This window comes from Cryptomeria japonica, unplaced genomic scaffold, assembly GCF_030272615.1.
Source record: "Cryptomeria japonica unplaced genomic scaffold, Sugi_1.0 HiC_scaffold_172, whole genome shotgun sequence".
NCBI lineage: Eukaryota > Viridiplantae > Streptophyta > Pinopsida > Cupressales > Cupressaceae > Cryptomeria > Cryptomeria japonica.
Window position 1 is genome coordinate 67501 of NW_026728994.1, and position 17500 is coordinate 85000.

Consider the following 17500-nt stretch of genomic DNA (forward strand, 5'->3'; position numbering starts at 1 on the left):
GTGTGCACCTCGGGTGCGCACCTCGCGTGCACCTTCGCTGCGGTGGGCACCTTGGCTGGGTTGCGCGCCTTGGTGGGCACCATGCAGTGCACGAAGTCGGAGCCCGGATTGCCCCGGGCGCGCACCTCCGCCAGGGTGGGCACCTTGGTGCGCACAACTTGCCTGGGCTGCGCACCAGGAAGGGCTCAAGATGGCACCCGCGTTCCGTTTTTTTCACTATCTTTCAGAACGGAAATTTTAAAATCTCGTTTTTTTTTGCCTTTTCTGGAAATTAGTGAAGGCAGCGCATCAAAGGTGCGCAACGCTGGTGCGAACCTGGGAGCGCTCCGATGTGTGCTCCAAGGTGCGGCGTGCACGAAGTCGGACCCCGGTTTGCCCCGGGTGCGCACCTCGCGTGCACCTTGGTGCGCACACCTTGGCTGGGTTGCGCGCCCTGGTGGGCACCATGGTGCGCACCAAGGAGCGCTCCGAAGTGTGCTCCAAGGTGCGGCGTGCACGAAGTCGGAGCCCGGTTTGCCCCGGGTGCGCACCTCGCGTGCACCTTCGCCGCGGTGGGCACCATGGCGTGCACGAAGTCGGAGCCCGGTTTGCCCCGGGTGCGCACCTCGCGTGCACCTTCGCCGGGGTGGGCACCTTGGTGTGCAGACCTTGGCTGGGTTGCGCGCCCTGGTGGGCACCATGGTGCGCACCAAGGAGCGCTCCGAAGTGTGCTCCAAGGTGCGGCCTGCACGAAGTCGGAGCCCGGTTTGCCCCGGGTGTGCACCTCGGGTGGGCACCTTGGTGCGCATGCCTTGCCTGGGCTGCGCACCAGGGCGGGCTCAAGATGGCACCCGCGTTCCTTTTTTTTCACTATCTTTCAAAACGGAAATTTTAAAATCTCATTTTTTTTTGCCTTTTTCTGGAAATTAGTGAAGGCAGCGCATCAAAGGTGCGCACCTCGCTGCCCACCACGGTGCGCAACGCCGGTGGGCACCCGGGAGTGCTTCGAAGTGTGCTCCAAGGTGCTGCGTGCACGTTGTCGGAGCCCGGTTTGCCCCGGGTGCGCACCTCGCGTGCACCTTCGTCGGGGTGGGCACCTTGGCTGGGTTTGCCCCGGCTGCGCTCCGAAGCGGGGTTATTGGAGCGCCGCCTCTTTTTTTGTCGGAGCGTTTGGTGGGGTTTCTCGCATTGGCTCTTCCGAGGCCCGGTTGCCACCCTGGCGCGCACGAAGTCGGAAGTAGGGTTAATTGCCCGGGTGCGCACCTTTGCCAGGGTGGGCACCTTACCTGGGCTGCGCACCAGGGCGGGCTCAAGATGGCACGCGCGTTCCGTTTTTTTCACTATCTTTCAAAACGGAAATTTTAAAATCTCCTTTTTTTTTTGCCTTTTCTGGAAATTAGTGAAGGCAGCGCATCAAAGGTGCGCACCTCGCTGCCCACCTTGGTGTGCTCTGAGGTGCGCACCCGGGAGCGCTACGAAGTGTGCTCCAAGGTGCGGCGTGCACGTTGTCGGAGCCCGGTTTGCCCCGGGTGCGCACCTCGCCTGCACCTTGGCCGGGGTGGGCACCTTGGCTGGGTTTGCCCAGGGTGCGCTCCGAAGCGGGGTTACTGGAGCGCCCCCTCTTTTTTTGTCAGAGCGTTTGGTGGGGTTTCTCGCATTGGCTCTTCCCAGGCCCGGTTGTTGGGTGCGCTCCCACCCTGGCGCGCGCGAAGTTGGAAGTTGGGTTAATTGCCCGGGCGCGCACCTTCGCCAGGGTGGGCACCTTGGTGCGCACACCTTGGCTGGGCTGCGCACCAGGGCGGGCTCAAGATGGCACCAGCATTCCCTTTTTCTCACTATCTTTCAAAACGGAAATTTTAAAATCTCGTTTTTTTTTTGCCTTTTATGGAAATTAGTGAAGGCATCGCATCAAAGGTGCGCACCTCGCTGCCCACCTTGGTGTGCTCCGAGGTGCCCACCACGGTGCGCAACGCCGGTGCGAACCCGGGAGCGCCCCGATGTGTGCTCCAAGGTGCGGCGTGCACGAAGTCGGACCCCGGTTTGCCCCGGGTGCGCACCTCGCGTGCACCTTGGTGCGCACACCTTGGCTGGGTTGCGCGGCCTGGTGGGCACCATGGTGCGCACCAAGGAGCGCTCCGAAGTGTGCTCCAAGGTGCGGCGTGCACGAAGTCGGAGCCCGGTTTGCCCCGGGTACGCACCTCGCGTGCACCTTCGCCGGGGTGGGCACCTCGGCTGGGTTGCGCGCCCTGGTGCGCACCAAGGAGCGCTCCGAAGTGTGCTCCAAGGTGCGGCGTGCACGAAGTCGGAGCCCGGTTTGCCCCGGGTGCGCACCTTCGCCGCGGTGCGCACCATGGCGTGCACGAAGTCGGAGCCCGGTTTGCCCCGGGTGCGCACCTCGCGTGCACCTTCGGCGGGGTTGCGCGCCCTGGTGGGCACCATGGTGCGCACCAAGGAGCGCTCCGAAGTGTGCTCCAAGGTGCGGCGTGCACGAAGTCGGAGCCCGGTTTGCCCCGGGTGCGCACCTCGCGTGCACCTTCGGCGGGGTTGCGCGCCCTGGTGGGCACCATGGTGCGCACCAAGGAGCGCTCCGAAGTGTGCTCCAAGGTGCGGCGTGCACGAAGTCGGAGCCCGGTTTGCCCCGGGTGCGCACCTCGCGTGCACCTTCGCCGCGGTGGGCACCATGGCGTGCACGAAGTCGGAGCCCGGTTTGCCCCGGGTGCGCACCTCGCGTGCACCTTCGCCGGGGTGGGCACCTCGGCTGGGTTGCGCGCCCTGGTGCGCACCAAGGAGCGCTCCGAAGTGTGCTCCAAGGTGCGGCGTGCACGAAGTCGGAGCCCGGTTTGCCCCGGGTGCGCACCTCGCGTGCACCTTCGCCAGGGTGGGCACCTCGGTGCGCACACCTTCTCAATGTTTTCTTGCCTTTTCTGGAAATTGGTGAAGGCAGCGCATCAAAGGTGCGCACCTCGGTGTGCTCCGAGGTGCGAACCCGAGAGCGCTCCGAGGTGCCCACGAAGTCGAAAGTCGGGTTAATTGCATTGTTTTCCCCGGGTGCGCTCCGAGGTGCGCAACATCGGCGCGCACCAAGGAGGGCTCCGAAGTGTGCTCCAAGGTGCGCACGATGGCGTGCACCTCTGGTGCGCACGATGGCGTGCACCTCTGGTGCGCACGATTCGGAGCTCGGTTTGACCGGGGTGCGCACACCTTGGCTGGGTTGCGCACCTTTTGTGCGCTCCAAGGTGCGCACGAAGTCGGAGCTCGGTTTGCCCCGGGTGCGCACCTTCGCCAGGGTGCGCACCTTGATGCGCACGCCTTGGCTGGGCTGCGCACCTTGGTGGGCGCCATGGTGCGCACCTTTCGTGCGCTCCAAGGTGCGCACGAAGTCGGAGCTCGGTTTGCCCCGGGTGCGCACCTTGGTGGGCGCCATGGTGCACTCCGAGGTGCCCAAGATTGGTGCGCACCAAGGAGCGCTCCGAAGTGCGCTCCAAGGTGCGCGCGAAGTCGAAAGTTGGGTTAATTGTCCGGTTTGCCTCGGGTGCGCACCTTGCGTGCACCTTCGCCAGGGTGGGCGCCTTGGTGCGCACACCTTGGCTGGGCTGCGCACACCTTGGCACCCGCGTTTCCTTCATTTTAAATTTTTTTTTTTTACAATCTCTCAAGTGGGAAATTCTATAATCTCAACTTTTTTTGCCTTTTCAGGAAACTTTTGAATGGAGCGCATCATTGGTGCGCTCCGAAGTGTGCTCCAAAGCTCTCTCCAGCTGCGTGCACCTGCCCCGGCCGCGCACCCGGCCCCGCCCAGCTTCGCTCACCTGTCCCGGGCGTCTGGTGCGGAACCTTAGAGTAAGAAACATCACCGTGCACCTTGGCCAACGTGCGCGACTCGACCGAGCGCGCACTGGCCGAGGTGCACACCGATTTCACCTGGGTGCGCGCGCAGCACCTCGGGCGCACCGGGGTGCGCGCACAACGCCCGGGTTGCACCGTGGCCTGTGTGCTCGGGGTGCCTCGGGTGCGCGCTCGGTGTCGCCCCCGCGCGCGCGGTAGTGCGGGCAGCGCACCCCGGCCCGGCCCGGCCCCGACGAGAACGCAAACGGGCAAAAGGTTTATTCAAATAGCATTGCGACGCCCGGCGAAAAACTAAAAAAGGGTGCAACACCGGGACTTCCCGGGAGGTCACCCATCCCAGTACTACTCCGGCCCAAGCGCGCTTAACTGCGGAGTTCTGATGGGATCCGGTGCACTAACGCTGGTATGATCGCACCCGTTATGAGCTTGTCGCAGTGTGTACTTAGCAAACCGCGACCCACGTGCGAATCCACCCCGGCCACCCACCCCCGTCGAGGTGCACACCCTCCCTCGCGAAGTGCGCCCCGTTCGCCAAGTGTGAGCCCTGCCCGGGTGCGCGCACCTTGCTAGGGCGTCGGGTGTGCACCCGGCCCGGCCTACGTGCGTGCACCTGGAGGGGGCGTCGTGTGCGTGCAGTGTCCCGTCTGCAACGCGGTGCCCACACACCACCTCGGGCGCAACGACCTGCGCTCACATGTGGGCCGAGTGCACCTTGGTGCATGTTCGGGGCGCCTCGGGTGCACGCTCGATCTTGCCCCGGTGCACCAAGGCGCTCGGTTTGCCCCGGGTGCGCACTTGGTGCAAGGTGGGCACCCAAAATAGGGATCAAGCACCAAAACACAAGTTTCGGGATGCAAAATGGGACCCAAGGACCACAAATGCGTTCCAAGACCCATGATGGGTCCACGAGAACAAAAATGTGTTCCGAGACTTAATAAACAAATATTGGGTTTTAGGAGAAGAAACATGCTCTGATGCCCAAAACGAGAATCGACCCCGAAAAGGCCACAGGCCAAAAGTGGGATGCGAGACAAAAAAAAATGGGACCCGAGGACCAAAATTGGGTTCCCAGGTCGAAGACAGGGCAACCGGACAAGAAACGACCTCTAAGGCTCGAAATGAGTCCCGACGACTAAAACTTGACAAGAAGCACCCATCAGGCACCCAACTCGACACCCATGGGATGCCGACCCACCCGGGCTTCCACCTAGCACACCTTGGCACCCACCCACCCTCGCACCCAACCTCGCACCCAACTTAGCACCTTTGAACCCACATTGGCACTCACCCTGACCCTGGCACCTTGGAACCCACATTGGCACTCACCTTGACCCTGGCACCCACCTTTGCACTCACCTTGGGACCCACCCTGGCTCCCACCTCGGCACCCACCCAGACACCCACCTTGGTTCCTTGGCACCCACCTTGGATCCTTGGCACCCACCCCGACACCCACCTTGGCACGCAACTTGGCTACTTGCCACCCACCTTGGCTCCTTGACGCCCACCCCGACAACCACCCCGTGACCTACCCTGGCTAGGGTTGGTGCACACCCACCCTGGTGCCCACCTTGGCACCCACCCTATGACCCACCTTGGCACGCACCTTAGTACCCACCCCGTTACCCACCCTAGGACCCACCCCGTGACCCACCTTGGCCAGGGTGGGTGCACCCACCCTGGTGCCCACCTTGGCACCCACCCATCCTAGCACCCAGCCTGTGACCGGGCTTGGAACCCAACCTTGCACCCGCACCCGTCTTGGCCAGTGTGGGTGCGCACCCATCCTGGCACCCACGTTGTGACACACCCTTTAACCCACGCACCCTAGCACCCACGTTGGCACCCACCTTGGAACCCAACCTAGCAACTTGGCACCCACCCCGTGACCCACCTTGGCATCCACCATAGCAGTCGCCGACTTGGCACCCACCTCGGCACCCACCTTGACACTTGTGGACCCACCTTGCCACTCACCCTAGCATCGACCCATCCTAGCACCCACCCTGGCACCTTTGCACCCTAGCACTCACCCATCCTAGCACCTAACCTGTGACCCACCTTGACACTCACCCTCGCACCCACCTTGGAACCCAACCTAGCACCCACCCACCCTGACACCAACCCTAGCACCTACCCACCCTTGCACCCACCCTGTGACCCATCTTGGCACCCACCCATCCTACCACTCAACCTATCACCCACCTTCTCACCCACCTTGGCATCCACCTTAGCACCCACCCACACTGGCACCTTGGCACCCACCTCGGGCAAGGTGGGTGCACACCCACCCTGGCACCCAATTTAGAACCCACCGAGCATGTTACCCACCTTGGCACCCACATTGCAGCCCACCCTAGTACCCACCCTATGACCCACATTGGCATCCACACCCTAGCACCCAGGCACCTCGACACCCGCCTTGACACCCACCCTAGCACTGAACCTGTGACCCACCTTGGAACTCACCCTAGAACCCACCCACCCTGTGAACCACCTTGGCATCCACCTTAGCACCCACCCACCTTGGCACCCACTCTAGCACTCACCCATCCTAACACCCAACTTGTTACCCACCTTGGCACCCGCCCTCGCGTCCACCTTGAAACCCACCCTAGCACCCACCCACGCAGGAGCCCACCTTGGCACCCAACCTAACACCCACGCATCCTGGCACCCAACTTGTGACCCACCTTGGAACCCACCCTAGTACCCACCTTTGAACCCACTATATCACCAACCCACCTTGGCACCCACCCTATGACCCTCTTTGGAATCCACCCTAGCACGCACCCACCCTGGCACCCACCATGGAGCGCACCCTAGCACCCACCCACCTCGGCACGCACCTCAACACCCACCTTGGTGTGCGCACTGCGCCAACCTCTCAAAGACCCTATGTGGTGCGCTCCAAAGTGTACACCTTTGGTGCGCTCCAAGGTGCGCACCTTTGGTGCACACCGAGGTGCACACCAAAGTGTGCACCGAGGTGAGCACCAAAGTGCACTCCAGGGTGCACACCAAGGCGTGCACCTTTGGTGCGGTCAATGCAAACGAATTCGGAAGTTGGGGTCGATGTCCTAATCGCTGCTGCAGACTACACGTATGAGAATCGGACAAATAGCTTTATATAGGGGAGGTGTTGCGTTTGATGGGTCGACTCCCCTGGTTGTGTGCACTGCACCAACTTCAAAGACCCTGTCTTGTTTAAGAAGTCAAAAGTTGGGGTGGATGTCCTAATCATTGCTGCAGTCTACGCATGTATGAGAATCAGACAAATAGCTTATATAGGGGAGGTGTTGCATTCGGTGGGTTGACTCCCCTGGTTGTGCGCACTGCGCCAACCTCAAAGACCCCGCATAGCAGAAGAAGTCGGAAGTCGGATTTTGGTGAGCACCAAGGCGTGCACCTTTGGTGCGGTCAACGCAGACGAATTCAGAAGTTGGGGTGGATGTCCTAATCGTTGTTGCAGGCTACACATGTATGAGAATCAGACAAATAGCTTATATAGGGGAGGTGTTGGGTTTGATGGGTCAACTCCCTTGGTTGTGCGCATTACGCCAACCTCAAAGACCTTGTTTTCGTTAAGAAGTCAAAAGTTGGGGTCAATGTCCTAATGGCTCCTGCAGGCTACACATGTATGAGAATCGGACAAATAGCTTATATAGGGGAGGTGTTGGGTTTGATGGGTCGACTCCCCTGGTTGTGCGCATTACGTCAACCTCAAAGACCTTGTTTTCGTTAAGAAGTCAAAAGTTGGGGTCGATGTCCTAATTGCTCCTGTAGACTACACATGTATGAGAATCAGACAAATAGCTTATATAGGGGAGGTGTTGGGTTTGATGGGTTGACTCCCCTAGTTGTTCGCATTACACCAACCTCAAAGACCTTGTTTTCGTTTAGAAGCCGAAAGTTGGGGTCGATGTCCTAATTGCTCCTGCAGGCTACGCATGTATGAGAATCAGACAAATAGCTTATATAGGGGAGGTGTTGGGTTTGATGGGTCGACTCCCCTGGTTGTGCGCATTGCGCCAACCTCAAAGACCCTGCATTGCGGATGAAGTCGAAAGTCAGAGTTTGGTGTGCTACAAGGTGTGGTCGAAGGTGCTCACCTAGGTGTGCACCTTTGGAGCACAGGAAAAGTGCCCTCCAAAAGTGCGCACCTTTGGAGTGCACAAAAGTGCCCTCCAAAAGTGCGCACCTTTGGAGCGCAGAAAAGTGCCCTCCAAAAAGTGCCCTCCAAAAGTGCGCACCTTTGGAGCGCAGAAAAGTGCCCTCCAAAAAGTGCCCTCCAAAAGTGCGCACCTTTGGAGCGCAGAAAAGTGCCCTCCAAAAAGTGCCCTCCAAAAGTGCGCACCTTTGGAGCGCAGAAAAGTGCCCTCCAAAAAGTGCCCTCCAAAAGTGCGCACCTTTGGAGCGCAGAAAAGTGCCCTCCAAAAAGTGCCCTCCAAAAGTGCGCACCTTTGGAGCACAGAAAAGTGCCCTCCAAAAAGTGCCCTCCAAAAGTGCGCACCTTTGGAGCGCAGAAAAGTGCCCTCCAAAAAGTGCCCTCCAAAAGTGCGCACCTTTGGAGCGCAGAAAAGTGCCCTCCAAAAAGTGCCCTCCAAAAGTGCGCACCTTTGGAGCGCAGAAAAGTGCCCTCCAAAAAGTGCCCTCCAAAAGTGCGCACCTTTGGAGCGCAGAAAAGTGCCCTCCAAAAAGTGCCCTCCAAAAGTGCGCACCTTTGGAGCGCAGAAAAGTGCCCTCCAAAAGTGCGCACCTTTGGAGCGCACAAAAGTGCCCTCCAAAAGTGCGCACTTTTGGTGCGCACCAAGGCGCTGGTTCGGTCGTTGCAGGCGAGTTCGGAAGTTGGGGTCGATGTCCTGAGCGGAGGTGCAAACTACACAGGTGTCGGAATCGGACAAATAGCTTATATAGGGGAGGTGTATGCTTCGATGGGTCGACTCCCCAGGTTGAGCGCACCGCGCCAACCTCAAAGACCCTACGGTATGGATGAAGTCGGAAGTTGGGTCCGATGACCGATTCGATTAGTAGGTATGCTCATGAGGTCGGAATTTGGGTCCGATGACCTGCCATGTGCAGGAAGGCGAATGTTGGCACTGTGCGTTGCAAGGTGCACACCAAGGCGCTGGTGCGGTCTTTTTAGTCGAGTTCGGAAGTTGGGGTCGATGTCCTGATCGGAGGTGCAAGCTACACAGGTGTGGGAATCGGACAAATAGCTTATATAGGGGAGGTGTATGCTTCGTTGGGTCGACTCCCCGGGTTGAGCGCACCGCGCCAACCTCAAAGACCCTACGGTATGGATGAAGTCGGAAGTTGGGTCCGATGACCGATTCGATATGTAGGCATACTCGCGAGGTCGGAATTTGGGTCCGATGACCTGCCACGTGCAGGAAGGCGAATGTTGGCACTGTGCGTTGCAAGGTGCGCACCAAGGCGCTGGTTCGGTCGTTGGAGGCGAGTTCGGAAGTTGGGGTCGATGTCTTGATCGGAGGTGCAAACTACACAGGTGTGGGAATCGGACAAATAGCTTATATAGGGGAGGTGTATGCTTCGTTGGGTCGACTCCCCGGGTTGAGCGCACCGCGCCAACCTCAAAGACCCTACGGTATGGATGAAGTCGGAAGTTGGGTCCGATGACCGATTCGATATGTAGGCATACTCGCGAGGTCGGAATTTGGGTCCGATGACCTGCCATGTGCAGGAAGGCGAATGTTGGGACTGTGCGTCGCAAGGTGCGCACCAAGGCGCTGGTGCCGTCGTTGCAGTCGAGTTCGGAAGTTGGGGTCGATGTCCTGGTCAGAGGTGCAAACTACACAGGTGTGGGAATCGGACAAATAGCTTATATAGGGGAGGTGTATGCTTCGATGGGTCGACTCCCTGGGTTGAGCGCACCGCGCCAACCTCAAAGACCCTACAGTATGGATGAAGTCGGAAGTTGGGTCCGATGACCGATTCGATACGTAGGCATATTGGCGAGGTCTGAATTTGTGTCCGATGACCTGCCATGCGCAGGAAGGCGGAATTTGGGTCCGATGACCGAGTTGATGGCGTGCCATGCGCAGAAAGGCGGAATTTGGGTCCGATGACCGAGTTGATGTTGATGGCCCGCCATGCACAGGAAGGCGGAATTTGGGTCCGATGACCGATTTGAAGGCGTGCCATACGCAAAAAGGCGGAGTTTGGGTCCGATGACCGAGTTGATATTGATGGCCCGCCATGCGCAGGAAGGCGGAATTTGGGTCCGATGACCTGACATACGCATGGAGTCCGACTCGGGGGCCGATGTTCGATTCGATGACTTGCATTGTGGGTAAAGTCGGAAGTTGTGGTCTTTGACCCGATTCGATGACCAGACTTCGGCTGCTTGAGAATCGGACAAATAACTTATATAGGGGAGGTAGTGTTCTCGAGCATCCTCCCCCCGTGCCCATTTATGTCGATTGATGCTGGTGCTCGACTGGTTGGAGCGCTCGGATGCAAAAATCTTGCACCAGGATTTATCGATTGTGATGGACACGGCAAGTCTCCTGATTGCTATGCAGGAGCTCATCGTGAATCTCTATGCGGCCTTGGTATGGACTCGACCTGCGGAATGGTTCGGCAATGGTAGTCGCTCCAACACGTCCTTGCAATGGCCACAGAGGTGATTCGACTAGAGCTCCAGTCTAGCTTTTGGGTTGCTTGGCGGACTGGTATAGCCGCGATCGAGTTCCGGCCATGAACGTTTTAGATAGCTCTTGGGCTTTCTGGGACGGAAGTCGGAAGTTTGGGCTGTTGTCCGATTTGATGACCATTCTTCGGATGTGTGAGAATCGGACAAATAACTTATATAGGGGACTGTGTTGTCTCACGCAGCCCCCTCCGTGCCCCTCTATCTCGACCGATGTTGGTGCTTGAAAGGGTTGGGATCGCTCGGATTTATAAACGTGCACCACCATTTGTCGAGTGTGAGGGACGCGGCAGGTCTCCTAAATGCTATGCGGGCGCTCTCTGAGAATCTCTATCCGGCCTCGACACAGACTAGTCTTGCTGAATGGTTTGGCACTGGTAGTCGATCCAACACGTCGTTGTTGTGGCCGCCTAGGCGATTCGATTCGAGCCCCCGTCTAGCTTTTGGGTTGCTTGGCGGATTTTGCCCTATCCGCAAGTGAGCTCGGTCCCTAAACGTTCGAGAAACCCGATTGCTATGCGCCGACTCTCTTTCTTGCGAGCCTCCATCTAGCTTTTGGGTCTCTACGGAACGGAAGTCGGAATCTGGGACCGTTGTTTGATTCGACGAGGCAGACTACGGTTGTGCGAGAATCGGACAAATAACTTATATAGGGGAGGTGTTGACTGGAGCATTCTCCCCCGTGCCCCTCTAACTCGACCAATGCTGGCGCTCGAACGGTGGTAGCGCTCGGATTTTCATTGAGCGCCAGCATTGGTCGATTTAGAGGGGCATGCGAGATTCCCGAATGCTATGCGAGGGCTCTAACGGAAATGTCTATTGGTTTCGGTATGGATGCAATTGCGAGTGGTTCGGCAAAGGTAGTCGTTCCGATGCGTCCATGTCGTGGCCAAATCGATAATTCGATTTGAGCCCTCGTATAGCATTTGGGTCTCTCGATGTGATTCCGCATTCCAGTCCCTTTGGGCACTGCTTGAGCCGCATCCCAGGGGGTTCCCTTCCCAATAATCTGCCTCGCAACCCGATTGCTATGCGGTGAGGCTCCTCGGCCGCCTCGGAACTATCTGTGTATCAGACGCATCGCGGGATAAGGGGTTGGCAACGGTAGTCGCCCCAAGCGCGTCCGATGCTTGGACCATTCCGAGGCGGCCCTGAAGCCTCTTCCGTCTAGCCGTTGGGTCCTTCTCGCCGCATCCCTCGCCTCGCACCCCGATTGCTATGCGGTGAGGCTCCTCGGCCGCCTCGGAACTATCTGTGTATCGGACGCGTCGCGGGATAAGGGGTTGTCACTGGTAGTCGCCCCAAGCGCGTCCGATGCTTGGACCATTCCGAGGCGGCCCTGAAGCCTCTTCCGTCTAGCCGTTGGGTCCTTCTCGCCGCATCCCTCGCCTCGCACCCCGATTGCTATGCGGTGAGGCTCCTCGGCCGCCTCGGAACTATCTGTGTATCGGACGCGTCGCGGGATAAGGGGTTGTCATTGGTAGTCGCCCCAAGCGCGTCCGATGCTTGGACCATTCCGAGGCGGCCCTGAAGCCTCTTCCGTCTAGCCGTTGGGCCCTTCTCGCCGCATCCCTCGCCTCGCACCCCGATTGCTATGCGGTGAGGCTCCTCGGCCGCCTCGGAACTATCTGTGTATCGGACGCGTCGCGGGATAAGGGGTTGTCACTGGTAGTCGCCCCAAGCGCGTCCGATGCTTGGACCATTTCGAGGCGGCCCTGAAGCCTCTTCCGTCTAGCCGTTGGGTCCTTCTCGCCGCATCCCTCGCCTCGCACCCCGATTGCTATGCGGTGAGGCTCCTCGGCCGCCTCGGAACTATCTGTGTATCGGACGCGTCGCGGGATAAGGGGTTGTCACTGGTAGTCGCCCCAAGCGCGTTCGATGCTTGGACCATTCCGAGGCGGCCCTGAAGCCTCTTCCGTCTAGCCGTTGGGTCCTTCTCGCCGCATCCCTCGCCTCGCACCCCGATTGCTATGCGGTGAGGCTCCTCGGCCGCCTTGGAACTATCTGTGTATCGGACGCGTCGCGGGATAAGGGGTTGTCACTGGTAGTCGCCCCAAGCGCGTCCGATGCTTGGACCATTCCGAGGCGGACCCGAAGCCTCTTCCGTCTAGCCGTTGGGTCCTTCTCGCCGCATCCTTCGCCTCGCACCCCGATTGCTATGCGGTGAGGCTCCTCGGCCGCCTCGGAACTATCTGTGTATCGGACGCGTCGCGGGATAAGGGGTTGTCACTGGTAGTCGCCCCAAGCGCGTCCGATGCTTGGACCATTCCGAGGCGGACCCGAAGCCTCTTCCGTCTAGCCGTTGGGTCCTTCTCGCCGCATCCCTCGCCTCGCACCCCGATTGCTATGCGGTGAGGCTCCTCGGCCGCCTTGGAACTATCTGTGTATCGGACGCGTCGCGGGATAAGGGGTTGTCACTGGTAGTCGCCCCAAGCGCGTCCGATGCTTGGACCATTCCGAGGCGGACCCGAAGCCTCTTCCGTCTAGCCGTTGGGTCCTTCTCGCCGCATCCCTCGCCTCGCACCCCGATTGCTATGCGGTGAGGCTCCTCGGCCGCCTTGGAACTATCTGTGTATCGGACGCGTCGCGGGATAAGGGGTTGTCACTGGTAGTCGCCCCAAGCGCGTCCGATGCTTGGACCATTCCGAGGCGGACCCGAAGCCTCTTCCGTCTAGCCGTTGGGTCCTTCTCGCCGCATCCCTCGCCTCGCACCCCGATTGCTATGCGGTGAGGCTCCTCGGCCGCCTTGGAACTATCTGTGTATCGGACGCGTCGCGGGATAAGGGGTTGTCACTGGTAGTCGCCCCAAGCGCGTCCGATGCTTGGACCATTCCGAGGCGGCCCCGAAGCCTCTTCCGTGTAGCCGTTGGGTCCTTCTCGCCGCATCCCTCGCCTCGCACCCCGATTGCTATGCGGTGAGGCTCCTCGGCCGCCTTGGAACTATCTGTGTATCGGACGCGTCGCGGGATAAGGGGTTGTCACTGGTAGTCGCCCCAAGCGCGTCCGATGCTTGGACCATTCCGAGGCGGCCCCGAAGCCTCTTCCGTGTAGCCGTTGGGTCCTTCTCGCCGCATCCCTCGCCTCGCACCCCGATTGCTATGCGGTGAGGCTCCTCGGCCGCCTTGGAACTATCTGTGTATCGGACGCGTCGCGGGATAAGGGGTTGTCACTGGTAGTCGCCCCAAGCGCGTCCGATGCTTGGACCATTCCGAGGCGGACCTGAAGCCTCTTCCCTCTAGCCGTTGGGGCTTTCTCGCCGCATCCCTCGCCTCGCACCCTGATTGCTATGCTGTGAGGCTCCTCGGCCGCCTTGGAACTATCTGTGTATCGGACGCATCGCGGGATAAGGGGTTGGCAGTGGTAGTCGCCCCAAGCGCATCCGATGCTTGGACCATTCCGAGGCGGCCCTGCAGCCTCTTCCGTCTAGCCGTTGGGGCCATCTCGCCGCATCCCCCACCTCGCACCACGATTGCTATGCGGTGAGGCTCCTTGGCCGCCTCGGAACTATCTGTGTATCGGACGCATCGCGGGATAAGGGGTTGTCACTGGTAGTCGCCCCAAGCGCGTCCGATGCTTGGACTATTCCGAGGCGGCCCTGCAGCCTCTTCCGTCTAGCCGTTGGGGCCATCTCGCTGCATCCCCCACCTCCTCGGCCGCCTCGGAACTATCTGTGTATCGGACGCATCGCGGGATAAGGGGTTGGCAGTGGTAGTCGCCCCAAGCGCGTCCGATGCTTGGACTATTCCGAGGCAGCCCTGCAGCCTCTTCCGTCTAGCCTTTGGGGCCATCTCGCCGCATCCCTCGCCTCGCACCCCGATTGCTATGCGGTGAGGCTCCTCGGCCGCCTGGGAACTATCTTCGTATCGGACGCATCGCGGGATAAGGGGTTGTCACTGGTAGTCGCCCCAAGCGCGTCCGATGCTTGGACTATTCCGAGGCGGCCCTGTGGCCTCTTCCGTCTAGCCGTTGGGGCCATCTCGCCGCATCCCCCACCTCGCACCCCGATTGCTATGCGGTGAGGCTCTTCGGCCGCCTTGGAACTATCTTCGTATCGGACGCATCGCGGGATAAGGGGTTGTCACTGGTAGTGGCCCCAAGCGCGTCCGATGCTTGGACTATTCCGAGGCGGCCCTGCAGCCTCTTCCGTCTAGCCGTTGGGGCCATCTCGCCGCATCCCCCACCTCGCACCCCGATTGCTATGCGGTGAGGCTCCTCGGCCGCCTTGGAACTATCTTCGTATCGGACGCATCGCGGGATAAGGGGTTGTCACTGGTAGTCGCCCCAAGCGCGTCCGATGCTTGGACTATTCCGACGCGGCCCTGTGGCCTCTTCCGTCTAGCCGTTGGGGCCATCTCGCCGCATCCCCCACCTCGCACCCCGATTGCTATGCGGTGAGGCTCCTCGGCCGCCTTGGAACCATCTTCGTATCGGACGCATCGCGGGATAGGGGGCTGTCACTGGTAGTCGCCCCAAGCGTGTCCGATGCTTGGACCATTCCTAGGCGGCCCTGAAGCCTCTTCCGTCTAGCCGTTGGGGCCTTCCCGCCCCATCCCTCGCCTCGCACCCCCGATTGCTATGCGGTGAGGCTCCTCGGCCGCCTTGGAACCATCTGTGTATCGGACGCATCGCGGGATAAGGGGTTGGCACTGGCAGTCGCCCCAAGCGCGTCCGATGCTTGGACCATTCCGAGGTGGCCCTGAAGCCTCTTCCGTCTAGCCGTTGGGGCCTTCCCGCCCCATCCCTCGCCTCGCACCCCGATTGATATGCGGTGAGGCTCCTCGGCCGCCTTGGAACTATCTGTGTATCGGACGCATCGCGGGATAAGGGGTTGGCACTGGTAGTCGTCCCAATCGCATCCGATGCTTGGACCATTCCGAGGCGGCCCTGCAGCCTCTTCCGTTTAGCCGTCGGGGCCTTCCCGCCGCATCCCTCGCCTCGCATCCCGATTCCTATGCGGTGAGTCTTCTCGGCCGCCGCGGAACTATACCTGTTATTGCTACTGCATCCTTCGGCTGGTAACCTCCTCTGCCGCCTTGGAACGTTCTCTTTGTCGGACGCGTCGCGGGATAAGGGGTTGGCACTGGTAGTCGCCCCAAGCGCGCCCGATGCATAGACCGCTCCGAGTCGACCTTGCTTTCAGCCTCTCACATGCATAGACCTCTCTGAGTCGACCCTGCAGCCTCTCACGTTTAGCCTTTGGAATCTCGCCTCACAACATGATTGCTATCCTTGATGCATCCCTTGCCTCGAGCCCTGATTGCTTTCTTGGCTGCATCCCTCCTCTCCTCACAGCCCGGTTGTCATCACTGCTTCATCCGTCGCTTCATGCATTCTGGCTGCTGGGCCCTTCCCACCGCACACCTCGATTGCTATCTCTTCTGCATCACACACCCCGATTGCTATCTCTGCTACATCCCTCGGCTCTCACTTCTGCATCCTTCGCCTCACACCTCGATTGCTATCAATGCTGCATCCGTAACCTCACACCCCGATTGCTATGCGGGGAGGCTCCTTGGCCGCCTTGGAAATTTCTGTGTGTCGGACGCACCGCGGGATAAGGGGTTGGCACTGGTAGTCGCCCCAAGTGCGCCCGATTCTTAGACCGCTTCGAGGTGACCTCGTAGCCTCTTTCGTCCAGGCTTCCTGCCTTCAACGCCCTTTTTACACCTCGATTGCTATGCGCGGGCTCGTTGGCGTCTATCACCTCTCTGCGAAGAGTGGCGCGATGATTGTTGGGGTAAATCGTAGCAGTCCGATCTCTGGCCTTGGGCCATTGTGAGGGCTGATCGATTTCCTGTGCGCATCTCGTGTTCGCCCAGTAACAGACTCGACGACTTGTAATCGGTCTTGTTCCCGATTGTTCCTGGAGGTAGTCTTCGGAACTCTTGGATTTGACCTGTCACTCGAACTGTCCTCTTCCGAGGATGCTTGTGTGTGTGTGCTTGTGCCATTTCCTTGGCGGTATTAACGAGATATTAAAGAGCGGAGTGAGCGCCTCGCCCAGCTATGTTTGGGGCTCTCACTCCCTTACCCGGTGTGCGACCGCTTTGCACGTAGGTTGCGGAGCATCGCGACTCTTTCGATGTTTGGCGGTTGTCTTCCGGTGATGCGTTGGTCCCGAAGTGCACGTTACTAGCATTTCTGCCATTGTTCTCGATCTTTGGCACGTTCCTTCGTTGCAATTGGATATATATCTCCGTTTATACGCGCAGGCTTCTCCCGCCTATTCAGCGCTGTCCCACTCTCAGCACTCTCGTGGTCTCCTTGGCTTCTCTCTCCCGTGAGCGAGCTCTCTTCTCGAGTCTTTTCCATGTCCCATGGAGGTTGCCTTGCGAAATTCGGGCACACAAACGTGACCGGATAAGAGCGGAATTGCCTATGAGGAGAAGCTCACCTTAGGGAGCAGCAATGCCGAGTGTTTCGACAGAGGGTAGAGGGGGCGTTGTTTGGGCGGTTGCACAAAAGAGTGCTACGTTTGCACTGAAGGTTGCTTCTTCGTCTCCGACGAACTCTTCGAGGCAAAAAAGCTTGTTTACGGGGTCGAGGTGGGACTGTTCGTGCGAGTTGCGCCACCAAAAGTGCGTAGGGGGCATATACCTGGGAAATGGATGTCTCTGAGTGGCCTTACTCGGTCGCGTGCACGGTGCATTCTCTAACGGCAGGACTGTCGCGAGCATGTGCGGTTCGGATGTTTTCGGGTAAAGGGTTCCGTACGGGATGTTCTTCCCAGGCTCCTGTGAACCGAGACTCTGCATCGTCATGCTCCGGCTCCCGTGGGTGCTTCATGCCTCGTCGAGCTGTTTGTCGTGGACGATTAAGGCCGAGGCCTTCCTTCGAGAGGGGAATTGTTCAGGCTGGTCGAGGCGGGATTGTTCGTGCGGGGTGCACCACCAAAAGTGCGTAGGGGGCATATGCCTGGGAAATGGATGTCTCTGAGTGGCCTTACTCGGTCGCGTGCACGGTGCACAGTCTCACGGCATGACTGTCGCGAGCATCGACGGT

At 59.6% G+C, this 17500-nt stretch overlaps 1 non-coding gene across 1 annotated transcript; it reads right to left on the reverse strand.

Moving 5' to 3' along the window:
• Window positions 1-4123: 4123 nt before the first annotated feature.
• On the reverse strand, window positions 4124-4242 carry LOC131867447 (5S ribosomal RNA). The gene has a single exon (XR_009366000.1). It is a non-coding gene; the product is annotated as a 5S ribosomal RNA (ribosomal RNA).
• Between the last annotated feature and the right edge of the window lie 13258 nt (window positions 4243-17500).